The sequence below is a fragment of the Lathyrus oleraceus genome, chromosome 3 (genome assembly GCF_024323335.1).
Source record: "Lathyrus oleraceus cultivar Zhongwan6 chromosome 3, CAAS_Psat_ZW6_1.0, whole genome shotgun sequence".
Lineage (NCBI taxonomy): Eukaryota > Viridiplantae > Streptophyta > Magnoliopsida > Fabales > Fabaceae > Lathyrus > Lathyrus oleraceus.
The window spans coordinates 506,829,832-506,846,593 of NC_066581.1; the positions used below are offsets into that span (position 1 = coordinate 506,829,832).

Here is a 16,762-nt window from a genome sequence, read left to right on the forward strand (position 1 = left end):
AGAACTTCCTATGAGGTCACTCATCCTAATACTACTCTCGTGCAAGCACGCGTAACTGCAGAATTCACATGGGATCAAATGTGCTATAACAGTATATATTTAATTTGATTTCAAATAAATTTTCTCATGCTTTATCTGATTCTTTTACTCCGATGAAACAAAATGAAAACAAGTATTTAAAAAATATCTCAAAGAGGTGGAACATAAGGACTTTCCAGGAGGTCATCCATCCTAGTATTACTCTCGTCCAAGCATATATTTGATTTTTTTCACTTATTATAGGAATAATAAATATAACTAACGCCAAAATATTTTTTTCTCCTACTTTGTCTGATACTTTTACTTCGATTAAGAAAAAGAAAATAAGTATTGAAAAAATAGCCAAAATAAAGAGGTTTAATAGAAGGACTTCCCAGAAATTCACCCATTCTAGTACTACTCTCGTCCAATCACGCTTAACTGTGGAGTTATGTTGAGATCTTGGGCATTAGTGCTGGTATGATCGCACCTTATATTTAATGTGCTCTAATTGTATATATTTGATTTCTTTCACTTATTAACGGAAAAATAAATATAACTAATGCCTTAATATTTATTTTTTCCAACTTTATCTATTTTTTTCTCCGATTAAAAAAAAGAAAACAAATATTTAAAAAAGAGACAAAAGAAAGAAGTGTAACATAAGGACTTCCTAGGAGGTCACCCATCCTAGTACTACTCTCGCAGAAGCATGCGTAACTGCAGAGTTCTCATGGGATCCGGTGCATTAGTGTTGATATAATCACACCTGATATCCAATATGCTCTAACTGTATATATTTGATTTGATTTCTTTCACTTATTAACAACAAAATAAATATAACTAATGCCAAAATATTTATTTTCTCCTACTTTGTTCGATTGTTTACTCCGATTAAAAAATGATAACAAGTATTCAAAAAATAGAAAAAAGAGGTGTAACACAGGGACTTCTAAGGAAGTCACTCATCCTAGTACTAGTCTCGCCAAATCTTGCTTAACTGCGGAGTTTTGTTGAGATCTGGTGCATTAGTGCTAGTATGATCGCACCTGATATCCAATGCGCTCTAATTATATATATTTTATTTCTTTCACTTATTAACGGAAAAATAAATATAACTAACGCTGAAATATTTATTATCTCATACTTGGTCCGATTGTTTTACTCCGATTAAAAAAATGGAAACAAGTATTTAAAAAATTGGACAAAGAGGTGGAACATAAGGACTTCCCAGGATGTCAGCTATCCTAGTACTACTCTAGTCCCACCACGCTTAAATGTGATATTCTTATGAGGTTAGGGGCATTAGTGCTGGTATGATTGCACCTGATATGCAATGCACACTAATTGTATATATTTGATTTCTTTCACTTATTAACGGCAAAATAAATATAACTGACGCCGAAATGTTTATTTTCTCCTACTTTGTCCGATTCTTTAACTCCGATTAAAAAAATAAAACAATAATTTAAAAAATAGCCAAAAGAAAGATGTGCAACACAAGGACTTCCTAGGAGGTCGCCTATCCTAGTAGTACTCTTGTGCAAGCACACGTAACTGTGGAGTTCTCATGGGATCCGGTGTATTAGGATTGATATGAACGCACCTGATATCTAACGCGCTCTAATTGTATATATTTGAGTTGATTTCATTCACTTATTAACAGCATAATAAATATAACTAATGCCGAAATATTTATTTTCTCCTACTTTGTCAAATCCTTTACTCCAATTAAAAAAATTATAACAAGTATTTCAAAAATAGCTAAACAAAGTGCAACACAAGAACTTCCAAGGAGGACACCCATCAAAGTACTACTATCGCCCAAGCACGCTTAACTGTGAAGTTGTGATGGGAGCAGATGCAATAGTGCTGGTATGATCGCACCTGATATGCAATATGCTCTAATTCTATATATTTGATTTCTTTAAATTAATAACGTCAAAATAAATATAACTTACGCCGAAATATTTATTTTCTCCTACTTTTCTAATTCTTTTACTCTGATTATAAACAAATTAAAACAAGTATTTAAAAAATAGCAAAAATAGGTGTAACACAAGGACTTCCCAAGAGGTCACATAAGCACGCTTCACTGTGAAGTTCTGAAGGTATTCGGTGCATTAGTACTTGTATGATCACACCTAATATCCAATGCGTTCTAATTGTATATATTTGATTTGATTAACTTCACTTATTAACAACAAAATAGATATAACTAACGCCAAAATATTTATTTTCTCTTACTTTGTTCGATTCTTTACTCCGATTAAAAAAATGATAACAAGTATTTAAAAAATAGAAAAAAGACGTGCAACATAAAGGCTTCTCAGGATGCCACCCATTCTAGTAGAACTCTCGCCTAATCACGCTTAATTGCAGAGTTATGCTAAGATCCGGTGCATTAGTGCTGGTATGATCGCACCTGATGTCCAATACGCTATAATTGTATATATTTGAGTTCTTTCACTTATTAACGATAAAATAAATATAACTAACACTGAACTATTTATTTTCTCATACTATGTCCGATTCTTTTACTCCGATTAAAAAAATAAAAACAAGTATTTAAAAAATATCACAAAGAGGAAGAACATAAGGACTTCCCAAGAGACCACCCATCTTAGTACTACTCTCGTCCAAGCATGCTTAAATGTGATATTCTTATGGAATCAGGTGCATTAGTGCTGGAAAGATCGCACCTGATATGCAATACGCTCTAATTATATATATTTCATTTCGTTTCCCTTATTAAAGGCAAAATAAATATAACTAACGCCGAAATATTTGTTCTCCTACTTTGTTTGATTCTTTTACTAGGATTAAAAAAAAGACAATAAGTATTTAAAAAATAGCCAAAAGAAAAAGGTTTAACAGAAGGACTTCCCAGAAGTTCATTCATTCTAGTACTACTCTCGTCCAAGCACGCTTCACTTTGAAGTTCTGATGGGATCCGGTGCATTAGTACTTGTATGATCACACCTAATATCCAATGCGTTCTAATTGTATATATTTGATTTGGTTAATTTCAATTATTAACAACAAAATAGATATAACTAACGCCAACATATTTATTTTCTCTTACTTTATCCGATTCTTTACTTCGATTAAAAAATGATAACAAGTATTTAAAAAATAGAAAAAAGACGTGAAACTTAAAGGCTTCTTAGGATATCACTCATTCTAGTAGAACTCTCGTCCAATCATGCTTAACTGCAGAGTCATGCTAAGATTCGATGCATTAATGTTGTTATGATCGCACCTGATATCCAATGCGCTCTAATTGTATATATTTGAGTTCTTTCACTTATTAACGACAAAATAAATATAACTAACATTGAAATATTTATTTTCTCATACTTTGTCTGATTTTTTTACTCCGATTAAAAAAATTAAAACAAATATTTAGAAAATATCACAAAGAGGTGGAACATAAGGACTTCCCAGGAGGTCACCCATCTTAGTACTACTCTCGTCCAAGCATGCTTAAATGTAATATTCTGATGGAATCAGGTGCATTAGTGCTGGTAAGATCGCACCTGATATGCAATGCGCTCTATTTATATATATTTGATTTCTTTCACTTATTAAAGGTAAAATAAATATGACTAACGCCGAAATATTTTTTCTCCTACTTTGTCTAATTCTTTTACTAGGATTAGAAAAAGAAAACAATTTTTTAAGAAATAGCCAAAAGAAAGAGGTTTAACAGAAGGACTTCCCAGAAGTTCATCCATTCTAGTACTACTCTCGCCAAATCACGCATAACTATGAAGTTATATTGAGAACTGGTGCATTAGTGCTGGTATGATCGCACCTTATATTTAATGCGCTCTAATTGTATATATTTGATTTATTTCACTTAATAATTGAAAAATAAATATAACTAACGCCGGAATATTTATTTTCTCCTACTTTGTCCTATTTTTTACTCCGATTAAAACAAAGAAAGCAAGTATTTGAAAAATAGACAAAAGAAAGAAGTGTAACTCAGGGACTTCATAGGAAGTCACCCATCCTAGTACTAATGTCGTGGCATCCGGTGCATTAGTGCTGAAATGATCGCACTTGATATACAATGCGCTCTAATTGTATATATTTGATTTGATTTCTTTCACTTATTAACAATAAAATATATATAACTAATGCCGAAATATTTATTTTCCCCTACTTTGTCCAATTCTTTACTCTAATTAAAAAAATGATAATAAGTATTTCAAAAATAGCAAAAAGGCGTGCAACACAAGGACTTCCCAGGATGTCACTCATTCTAGTAGTACTCTCGCCCAATCACGCTTAACAACGAAGATCTATTGAGGTTCGGTACATTAGTGTTGCTATGATCGCACCTGATACCCAATGCGCTCTAATTGTATATATTTCATTTTGTTCACTTATTAACGGAAAACTAAATATAACTAATGCTGGAATATTTATTTTCTCATACTTTGTCTGATTCTTTTACTCTGATTTTAAAAAATAAAAATAAGTATTTGAAATATAAAACAAAGAGGTGGAACATAAGGACTTTCCAGGAGGTCATCCATCCTAGTACTACTCTCGTCCAAGCACGCTTAAATGTGATACTTTGATGAGATTAGGTGCATTAGTGCTGGTATGATCGTACCTGATATGAAATGCGCTCTAATTGTATATAACTAACGCCAAAATATTTATTTTCTTCTACTTTATCCGATTCTTTTACTCCGATTATAAAAAGAATACAAATATTTAAAAAATAGTCAAAAGAAAGAGGTGTAACACAAGGACTTCCGAGGAGGTCACTCATCATAGTACTACTCGCGCGCAACCACGCTTAATTGCGTTGTTCTTATGGGATCCATTACATTAGCGTTTGTATGATCGCACCTGATATCCAATACGCTATAATTGTATATTATTGATTTGATTTATTTCACTTTTTAACAGCAAAATAAACATAACTAACTCAGATGTATTTATTTTCTCATACTTTGTCTCATTCGTTACCTCGATTAAAAAAATGATAACAAGTATGTAAAAAATAGAAAAAACTGGTGCAACACAAGGACTTCTCAAGATGTCACCCATGCTAGTACTACTATCGCCCAATCTTGTTTAACTACGGAGTTATGTTGAGATTCGATGCATTCGATATGGTATGATCGCACCTGATACCGAATGCGTTCTAATTGTATATATTTAATTTATTTCACTTATTAACGGAAAAATAAATATAATAAATGCTGAAATATTTATTTTCTCCTACTTTGTCTTATACTTTTACTCTGATTAAAAAAAGAAAACAAGTATTTACAACATAGCCAAAAGAAAGAGGTGTCACACAAGGACTTCCTATGAGGTCATCCATTCTAGTACTAATTCCGTGCAAGCACGTTTACCTGCGGAGTTCTGATGGGATCCGGTGTATTAGTGTTGATATGATCACATCTCATATCCAATTCTCTTTAATCGTGTATATTTGATTTGATTTCCTTCACTTTTTAATAGCAAAATAAATATAACTAACGCCGAAATATTTATTTTCTCCTACTTTGTCTGATTCTTTACTCCGATTAAAATAAATGTTAACCAGTAGTTAAAAAATAGCAAAAAGTGGTACAACACGAGGACTTCACAGGATGTCACTCATCCTAGTACTACTCTCGTCTAATCACGCTTAACTGCGGAGTTATGTTGAGATATGATGCATTAGTGTTGGTAAGATCACTCCTGATATTGAATGCGCTCTAATTGTATATGTTTGATTTCTTTCACTTATTAACGGAAAAATAAATATAACTAATGCCGAAATATTTATTTTCTCATACTTCGTCCGATTCTTTTACTCCAATTATAAAAAAAAAAAAACAAGTCTTCAAAAAATAGCCAAAAGAAAAAGGTGTAAGATAAGGACTTTCCATATATATTTGATTTCTTTCACTTATTAACGGAAAAATAAATATAACTAACGCCGAAATATTTATTTTCTCATACTTCGTCCGATTCTTTTACTCCAATTATAAAAAAAAAAAGAAAACAAGTCTTCAAAAAATAGCCAAAAGAAAGAGGGGTAAGATAAGGACTTTCCAAGAGGTCATTCATCCTAGTACTACTCTCGTCCAAGCACTCTTTACTCTGATTAAAAAAATGAAAACAAGTATTTAAAAAATTTAGCCAAAAAAAAGAGGTGTAACAAATGGAGTTTCTTAGGAGGTCACTCATCCTAGTACTACTCTCCCAAGCATGCTTAACTGCGGTGTTCTAAAGAGATCATATGCACTACTGCTATTATGATCACACATGATATGCAATGTGTTCTAATTGTATATATTTGAATTCTTTCACGTATTAACGACAAAATAAATATAACTAATGCCAAAATATTTCTTTCACTTATTTAATTATGTACATTTAATTTCTTCATATTTTAATATCCATATTATAATTATGTACATTCTAGTTTATATTTTATATTTTATAACCCATATTTCAATTACAAAAAACAAACTCACCTCATTCATAATTTATTTTTATCAAAAGTTACATAATTTACTACATTTTCAAGAGTTTATATTTTTTAATAACTCAATCTATTTTTTTAATAACTCAATCTATTTTATACTTCTATTTTAATTTTCATATTACTTATTTCTAATTTTCAAAATTTCTTTTAATCAAGTTTCATTTAATCAGATATGTATTCAACAATAAATCTATTTTTATTTAATATGAATAACAATTAACATTCCATAAACTATACCCTTCTAACATTCTGGTCCGTGCATACGCACAAGTTTGTTACTAATTTGAAATTAAAGAGATTCCGGTTCGTGCATTCGCACAAGTTTGTTACTAATTTGAAATTAAAGAGATTCACGCCTTGACAAAAGTAGTTCATTTTCAACGTATGAAATTAAAGAGAATCAAGAATTATTAAGAAATTATGGGAACCAATATTTCATTTTTAGTTTTTAGGTTTTATTATTTTTGGTAATGTGAAGTTATTTTTGATAATATTCCTTGATTAGAAATAGTCACATTTAAGGTGTTTTTTTTGCAACGGCCATAGGAATAGTTTTTATTAATTAAAAATAATTATATTCATGTGAACGAAAGATGTGAAAAATAAATCACAATGTCTATCGCAAATATTGAGTTTTTTAATAAATATTTGTGGAGATGAAATGTGAAAATATAGGTGAATAATTTTTGTACGAAGCGAATATATTAGTTGTGAATTAAAAAAAGACTCAAATATGTAACCGAGAACAAAACTTATTTTTTAGGGTTTTTATGATTTGTATTTAAAGTAGAGTTTAATTGAAATACACCGACAGTGTAAAAGGATTTTACACCGTTATTTAATCATAGACGTCAGATATTAAAAGAAGTTTGACTTTTATTTTAAAAATCTATAAAGTAATACAAACGGATGATTGTGATGAATCGACGGTATAAAAAATTTTATATGACAGTGTATAATAATTAATCTCTTTAAAGGAATCATATTTAAGATAAAATTAATGAGGAAATATTTACTTTATTATTTTTTTAGGATGATATATACTTTTTGTCATACCATCTTATTTAAAATTAATCCCAACAATGCTAAGTCGCAATTTTTAGAAATATTTAAGAATCATAATATTTTCTTTTAAGAAATATTAAAAACAATCATGTTTTTATTTATTACCAAAACTAGAAGGATAATATTTTTAATAAGAATCATGTGAAAAAATAAGTCGTCATTTTAAGAATTTCTGTTTAAAATATTGAGTTGAAGAAAACCATTATGATGAGAGGAATCATTCTCCTCTGGTGGCTTTGTTTATTCTCTTTAATCAGACTTTTTTTTTTTTACCAGAGAGTTCCTTTTTTGAAATAATATTCTCAATATAACCTTTTAAAAATAATTTCTCAGAATATCCCATTTTATTTTTGTGACTCGTCCATTCAAAGGAAGAGTTGTTGAAACACAAAATATTATTGTATTGACTCGTTCATTGATTCGACAATACTAACCTGAATTTTTCCCATCCATGAACTCGGCCAATGGATGACCAAGTGAATAAGTGTTAAATTTTTTTATTTTTTAAATTAATTTAATAAATCTAATAAATTAATTTTGTTTTTAAATACAATATTATGCCACATTATTACAATTAATTATAAATACAATTATTACAATTAATTACAATTATTAAAATAATTTTTTAATTTAATGAGGCATAATATTACAACAATTTTACAATTATTTTGTTTCTGCAATAAACAATAATAATTATATTTAAACACAAAATTAATTCAATTAAAAGCAATTGTTTTACAATTAATTCATTTTAAAATAATTGTTATTATAATTCATTTTATTTTAATTTAATTTTAAATTAAATTCCATATGTAGATATTTATTGTGCTACAAATACAGGAATGTTTATGTTACAATTATTATTTAATTATTACAATTAAAATGGGGTATAATTTAAAAACAATTATTTTAAAAATGGGGACTGTAGTAAAAATTTCATATTATAATTTAATTATATTATTAGGATTATTATTAAATAGTTTTTTAATTATTTTTATATTTAAATAATAAAAAGTATTTTTTAAAATAATAATATTTTTGTAAATTAAAAAATTGTTTTCATAATAAAACTATAAATATTATAATGAGGCATATGTTTAATTGTAATAAGTAATAATAATTTTATTAATATTATAATAATTGTTTTTAAATGAATTATCTTTGTTTTTAAATATAACTATTATTACTTATTATAATTAAACATATGCCTCATTATAATATTTATAATTTTATTATTAAAACAATTTTTTAATTTACAAAAATATTAATTATTATTACTTAATATGGAATTGTTTGATAATTATTATTTTATTAATATTTATATTTTTATTATTTAAATATAAAAATAATTAAAAAACTATAAAATAATAATCCTAATAATATAATTAAATTATAATATGGAATTTTTACTACAATGACCCATTCTTGAAATAATTGTTTTTAAATGAATTAAATTATACCCCATTTTAATTGTAATAATTAAATAATAATTGTAACATAAAGATTACTGTATTTGCAGCACGCTAGATATCTATATATGGAATTTAATTTAAAATTAAATTAGAATAAAATGAATTATAATAACAATTATTTTAAAATTAATTTAAAATGAATTAGTTGTAAAACAATTGCTTTGAATTGAATTAATTTTGTTTTTAAATACAATTATTATTATTTATTCCAGAAACAAAATAATTGTAAAAATTGTTATAATATTATGTCTCATTAAATTAAAAAATTGTTTTAATAATTGTAATTAATTGTAATAATTGTATTTATAATTAATTGTAATAATGTGGCATAATATTGTATTTAAAAACAAAACTAATTTATTAAGATTTAGTAAATTAAATTTAAAAATAAAAAAAAATTAATAGTTTATTCACTCGGTCATCCATTGACCGAGTTCATGCGATTCAATACAACAATATTTTATGCTTCAAAAACTCGTCATTTGAATGGACGAGTCATAGAAATAAAATCGAGTATTCTAAAAAATTATTTTTGAAACGGGTTATATTAGAAATATTATTTCAAAAATGGACTATATGGTCAAAAATCCTTAAAGTAATCATATTTAAGGTAAAATTAACGACGAAATATTTACTTTATAATTTTTTAGGATGATATAAATTTTTTGTAACACCATCTTATTTAAAATTAATCCCAACAATACTAAGTTGCAATTTTTAGAAATATTTAAGAGTCATAATATTTTCTTTTAAGGAATATTAAAAACATTCAAGTTTTTATTTATTACCAAACTAGAAGGATAATATTTTTAATAAGAATCATGTAAAATAAGTCGTCATTATATTATATATATATATATATATATATATATATATATATATATATATATAACCATTTGTCTATATGCATTTTAAGAATTTCTGTTTAGAATATTGAGTTGAAGAAAACCATTATGATGAGAGGAATCATTCTCCTAGTGGCTTTGTTTATTCTCTTTAACCAGAGCTATGGTAGATTTAATTTCTTTTCATTGCTCATATTTCCAGAGTTTATATTTAATTATGTTCTTTATTGAATATTGTTAATCGAATTTGATTGTCTATAATTTGATAGGACAAAAGACGTGTCAATTTGGAGTGGAATTGACATATGACTGTAGCAAGGATATTTCAATCTGCCCTACAGAAGTTGCAAAAAAATATGGGATCAAACCTATAAGTTGTGTTTGTCAGTATAATCCAACAATTATTATCAAATATTGCACATGTTCGGCTGCTTGTCCACCACCTGTGAAAGAAAAGAAGATTTTGTCTCTTTAATTTTATCATACACGAATTATCAAGTTTATCATTAAGGATAAATAAATTCAGAATATTGTGAAGTCTTATAATGTATTTCTAGATATTTCATTAAAAAAAATTTAGTTTTTAATATAATTTGTGTCATTCGGATTTGCCCATTTGTAGTATGTTTTGTTTTTCAAAATAAACTTTAAAATATTATATTTGTATGTTATTAGTACACAGTGCGCTATTAATTAATCTATTATAAATTAATACAAAGTTATGTTATTAAAATAATGAAAATTGGTAGTAGTTTATAACAGGTTTACCACATTAAAAAACATAAAATAATGAAAATTGGTAGTAGTTTATATCAGGTTTACCACATTAAAGTATAAAAGTGGATGAAAGATTGCGATTAAAATTAAGAAAATTGTCGAATTTGCTATTGCACGTAAGGTGTTTGAGAGGTGAGATATCTTGTCGATGGTGTTGAAGTTTGTTCCGGTTAAAGAGAGACGCGAAAAACTTCAAAGTAAACTCCTTTAATCCACTTAATCTTTGCTTACTTATGGTTGAATATAAATGATATGAAGAATATTGATGAACATGCTTGAATCTTGATGAACTTTGGATGATGATATGATTGTTGAATATGTTACTTGGATCTTTGCTTACTTATGGTTGAATATAAATGATATGAAGAATATTGATGAACATGCTTGAATCTTGATGAACTTTGGATGATGATATGATTGTTGAATATGTTACTCTAAGAATCTGTGATAAAGTCTTAGAATCTACCTTGTGAGGAGATATGGGTTTTATGCAAGAAACCAAGCCTCTTCGTTGATACGTCATACCTGTGAACTCGTGTCGAGAAGTTTGGGCAGATTATTCAGATGTGGCAGATTTTGGATATGTGACGTTGTCTTTCATGGCATAATAACAAAATCAATTTTCTCACGTGTCCTCTTAGTTTTTTTTGAAAATCCTAAAGTCTTGGAATTCCCTATAAGTATGAAAATTTATTTCTTTTTTTCATGCATCTCATTCAAACATGCATTCATAACCTGTACAGAATACAAAATGCTTACGCTGTCATCTTTCTTTGGCGGAAATGACGACGACTCACCACTGATACAATACCCGAGCTAACAAGACAAGAATCAGGGTTGATATCGAGTATGAGAACATTGTTGTCAAAGAAACATTTGCTCAATTCCAAGGCAAAATGGATATCTTACTTTGATCGCACCTGATATCCAACGTGTTCTAATTGTATATATTTGATTTGATCAATTTCACTTATTAACAACAAAATAGATATAACTAACGCCAAAATATTTATTTTCTCTTACTTTGTCTGATTCTTTACTCAAATTAACAAAATGATAACAAGTATTTAAAAAATAGAAAAAAGAGGTGCAACATAAGAACTTCCCAGGATGTCACCCATCCTAGTACAACTCTCTCCCAATCACGCTTAACTGCGGAGTTATGCTAAGATCCGGTGCATTAGTGTTGGTATGATCGCACCTGATATCCAATGCGCTCTAGTTACCTGATATCCAATGCGCTCTAGTTGTATATAATTGATTTCTTTCACTTATTAACGGAAAAATAAATGTAACTAACGCTGAATATTTTTTTTCTCATACTTTGTCCGATTCTTTTACTCCGATTATAAAAAAATAAAACAAGTATTTAAAAAAAAGCCAAAAGAAAGAAGTGTAACATAAGAACTTCCTATGAGGTCACCCATCCTAATACTATTCTTGTGCAAGCACGCGTAACTGCAGAGTTCACATGGGATCTGGTGCATTAGTGTTGATATGATCATCCCTGATATCAAATGTGCTCTAACAATATATATTTGATTTGATTTCTTTCACTTATTAACAACAAAATAAATATAATAATGCCGAAATATTTATTTTTTCCTACTCTGTTCGATTCTTTACTCCGATTAAAAAAATGATACAAAGTATTTAAAAAATAGCAAAAAGAGGTGCAACACAAGGACTTCAAAGGAGGTTACCCATCCTAGTTCTAATCTCGCCCAATCTTGCTTAACTGCGGAGTTATATTGAGATTCGGTGCATAACTGTTGGTATGATCGCACCAGATATCCAATGCACTCTAATTATATATATTCATGTCTTTCATTTATTAATGGAAAAATATACATAACTAACGCTGCAATATTTATTTTCGCATACTTCTTCCGATTCTTTTATTCCGAATAAAAAAAATAATGGTTTAAAAAATTGCACAAAAAGGTGGAACATAAGGACTTCCCAGGAGGTCACCCATCCTAGTACTACTCTCGTCCAAGCATGCTTAAATGTGATATTCTTATGGGATCAGGTGCATTAGTGTTGGTATGATCGCACCTGATATGCAATGGGCTCTAATTTTATATATTTAATTTATTTCACTTATTAACGGAAAAATAAATATAACTAATGCCGAAATATTTATTTTCTCCTACTCTGTCCGATTCTTTAACTCCGATTAAAAAAAGAAAGCAAGTATTTAAAAAATATCCAAAAGCAAGAAGTGTAAGAGAAGGACTTCCTAGGAGGTTATCCATCCTAGTAGTACTCTCGCGCAAGCACGCGTAATAGCAGATTCTCATGGGATCTGGTGCATTAATAATGATATGATCGCACCTGATATCCAATGCGCTCTAATTGTATATATTTGAGTTGATTTCTTTCACTTAACAATAGCAAAATAAATATAACTAATGACGAAATATTTATTTTCTCCTACTTTGTCTGATTCTTTACTCCGATTAAAAAAATGATAACAAGTATTTCGAAAATTGCAAAACAAGGTGCAACACAAGGACTTCCCAGGATGACACTCATCAAATTACTACTATCGCCCAAGCACGCTTAACTGCGAAGTTCTTATGGGAGCAAGTGCATTAGTGCTGGTATGATCGCACCTGATATGCAATATGCTCTAATTGTACATTTCTTATTTCTTTAAATTATTAACGTCAAAATAGATATAACTGTCTCAGATTCTTTTACTCCGATTATAAAAAAATTAAAACAAGTATTTAAAATATAGCATAAAGAGGTGTAACACAAGGACTTCCCAAGAGGTCAGCCATCTTAGTATTACTCTCATCCAAGCATGTTTAACTATGAAATTCGGATGGGATCTGGTGCATTAATACTGGTATGGTCACATTTGATATCCATTGCGTTCTAATTGTATATATTTGATTTGATTAATTTCACTTATTAACGTCAAAATAGATATAACTAACGCCAAAGTATTTAATTTCTCTTACTTTGTCCGATTCTTTACTCTGATTAAAAAAATGATAACAAGTGATTTAAAAATAGAAAAAAGAGGTGCAACATAAGGACTTCCCAGGATATCATCTATCATAGTACAACTCTCACCCAATCACGCTTAACTGTGGAGTTATGCTGAGATCCGGTGCATTAGTGCTGGTATAATTGCACCTGATATCCAATGTGCTATAATATTTATTTTCTCCTACTTTGTCTGATTCTTTAACTCCGATTAAAAAAAAAGAAGTATTTAAAACATAGCCAAAAGAAAGAGGTTTAATAGAAGGACTTCCTAAAAGTTCACCAATTCTAGTACTACTCTCGCCCAATCATGCTTAACTGTTGAGTTATGTTGAGATCTGGTGCATTACTGTTGGTATGTATTTGATTTCTTTCACTTATTAACGGAAAAATAAATATAAATAATGCCAAAATATTTATGTTCTCCAACTTTGTCTGATTTTTTTCTCTGATTAAAAAAAAGAAAACAAGTATTTAAAAAAGAGCCAAAAGAAAGAAGTATAACATAAGGACTCCCTATGAGGTCACTCATCCTAGTACTACTCTCGCGGAAGCACGCGTAATTGCAGAGTTCTCATGGCATCCGGTGCATTAGTGCTGATATGATCGCACCTGATATCCAATGTGCTCTATCTGTATATATTTGATTGGATTTCTTTCACTTATTAAAAGCAAAATAAATATAACTAATGCCGAAATATTTATTTTTTCCTACTTTGTTCGATTCTTTACTCCGATTAAAAAAAATGACAAAAAGTATTTCAAAAATAGCAAAAAGAGGTGCAATACAAGGACTTCTAAGGAGGTCACCCATTCTAGTACTAATCTCGCCCAATCTTGCTTAACTGCATAATTTTGTTGAGATCCGGTGCATTAGTGTTGATATGATTGTACCTGATATCCAATGCGCTCTAATTAAATATATTTGATTTCTTTCACTTATTAACGGAAAAATAAATATAACTAACGCTGAAATATTTATTTTCTCATACTTGGTCCGATTCTTTTACTCCGACTAAAAAAATGAAAACAAGTATTTAAAAAATTGCACAAAGAGGTGGAACATAAGGACTTCCCAGGAGGTCACGCATCCTAGTACTACTCTAGTCCAACCATGCTTAAATGTGATATTCTGATGGGATTACACTACGCCAAATAAGGGAAAAGAGGGCGCTTATTTTGGCCTATAACAGCGCTTTTAAGCGCCCTCTAAAGTGGCGCTGGCATAGGTAAAGACAGCGCTTTATTTTCCTGGAGAAAGCGCTGTCTAAAGTGGCCCTTTAAGGGCCACATTATAGTGCGCTTTCAGAAAAAAGCGCCCTCTGAAGTGGTCCATAAAGGGACACCTTAGAGGGCGCTTTCAGGAAAAAGCGCCCTCTAAAGTTGTCAATATAAAGTGTTTAGAGGGCGCTTTCAGAAAAAAGCGCCCTCTAAAGTTGTCAATGTAAAGTGTTTAGAGGGCGCTTTCTGGACAAAGCGCCCTCTAAAGTTGTCAATGTAAAGTGTTTAGAGGGCGCTTCCTACAAAAAGCGTCCTCTAAAGTGTTAGTTATTTTAAAAAAATTTGTTTGAAAAACAGTGGATATTTAATTGGTAACCTGTTCGCATGCTGCAAAAGTGTAAAATTCATATTGATTTCATCCTTTAATCCAATGTTATACACCATTAATCCATTGATATATACAACATGAATCCATTTATATACAACATTAATCCTCCATATATACAACATTAATATATGATTCTTTGATCAACAATATACAACAACATATTCATGATTTAGTAAAAGTACAACAACAATATACAACATATATACAACAACAGCATACAACAACAACATTCCATACATATATGTACAACAATATACAACCTAGCTATATGATTCTTTGATCAACAATTAATTGACACAATTCATCCTTCATTTCATCCAAATTTTCTATTGAGTAAGATTTGTATTCCTCAAAGTACTACAATTAAGAGAATAAAACATATTCATGATTTAGTAACAAATTAGATGAAATATCCGATAATATTAAAATAAACCCTAAGTTATTATTCCATACCATTTTTGGGATGTCTATACGATTCAACGCAATGATGTCTCTCATAAATCTCAATACAAAAAATCCGCAATCGACCGAATTATTTTGCTGAGGACACTACACAGAAAAACAAACAATATATATATAGTTAATTTCTTACAAACACTATTATAAGCAAAAAAACAAACACTATTATAAACAAAAATAAGATACTTAATATATACCTGAACTCTGATCCAGGTATGTCCTTCCTATTGCGGTAATTCTTTTTCGTTCTAAATTTTATTATTGCCCTAACAAAATAAAAACGTATATTGAGATCAATCTGACATACATAATTAAATATACAAATACACACGAATATTTAGGGGAATTTCACTTACGTGTCAACCGTCTTCTTCATATTCGGATATTTACTTCAATCACCCGATAAAGAATCGAGATAATACACTATTAGTCTCGAAAGATCCATAGCAACCAACACCCAGTGACCACTGTAAAATAAAACAAAAATTTAGATGAATGAAAATTTTCTACGTAAAAGATATACATAGATTAGAATGAAATTATTAGAAAGAAAATCTAACCCGTTGCCAGAATTAAACGGTAAAAAATACAAACTGGGTGTAGTATTATCGCCGGCCGCCATGAATCTATCGACTAGATCATTCTTTACGGATGTTGGATTTTTCGTTATTAACGTTGCGTTGATACGGGAAGCAGCAATAAAATTGAAACGGTTACACAATTCATTTTCCCGCATCAATGTTACATACATATACCTTAAATAGAAACATAATAAACATTAGACTACTCATTGAAATGTGTAAATAAATTGTTCAACTAAGTAAATTATAGATTGATCGGAGTACCATATGTATGTATGAATGACAGCGATGCCCAATTCGGTGTGTTCAAAAAGTTGTTGGAAGTCCTCCTTTCCAATTATTTCGAAATGAGCAGCTCCGAAAACACCTTCATCAAAATCTATAGTACGAATGGCCCCGTGCATAATATCGGACTCATCCACCATTTTCTC

General features: G+C 29.3%; 12 pseudogenes; all 12 read right to left on the reverse strand.

Annotated features, from left to right (window-relative positions):
• Positions 1–670: 670 nt before the first annotated feature.
• LOC127132824 (uncharacterized) lies at positions 671–789 on the reverse strand (annotated as a pseudogene).
• A 718-nt stretch (positions 790–1,507) lies between these two features.
• Positions 1,508–1,626, reverse strand: LOC127132848 (uncharacterized; annotated as a pseudogene).
• Positions 1,627–1,788: 162 nt separating this feature from the next.
• Positions 1,789–1,907, reverse strand: LOC127132828 (uncharacterized; annotated as a pseudogene).
• Positions 1,908–2,883: 976 nt separating this feature from the next.
• Positions 2,884–3,002, reverse strand: LOC127132831 (uncharacterized; annotated as a pseudogene).
• Positions 3,003–3,440: 438 nt separating this feature from the next.
• LOC127132849 (uncharacterized) lies at positions 3,441–3,559 on the reverse strand (annotated as a pseudogene).
• Positions 3,560–5,331: 1,772 nt separating this feature from the next.
• On the reverse strand, positions 5,332–5,450 carry LOC127132814 (uncharacterized; annotated as a pseudogene).
• Positions 5,451–11,766: 6,316 nt separating this feature from the next.
• Positions 11,767–11,885, reverse strand: LOC127132808 (uncharacterized; annotated as a pseudogene).
• Positions 11,886–12,072: 187 nt separating this feature from the next.
• On the reverse strand, positions 12,073–12,191 carry LOC127132834 (uncharacterized; annotated as a pseudogene).
• A 432-nt stretch (positions 12,192–12,623) lies between these two features.
• On the reverse strand, positions 12,624–12,742 carry LOC127132851 (uncharacterized; annotated as a pseudogene).
• A 441-nt stretch (positions 12,743–13,183) lies between these two features.
• LOC127132837 (uncharacterized) lies at positions 13,184–13,302 on the reverse strand (annotated as a pseudogene).
• Positions 13,303–13,434: 132 nt separating this feature from the next.
• Positions 13,435–13,553, reverse strand: LOC127132811 (uncharacterized; annotated as a pseudogene).
• Positions 13,554–13,715: 162 nt separating this feature from the next.
• On the reverse strand, positions 13,716–13,834 carry LOC127132826 (uncharacterized; annotated as a pseudogene).
• Positions 13,835–16,762: the final 2,928 nt, after the last annotated feature.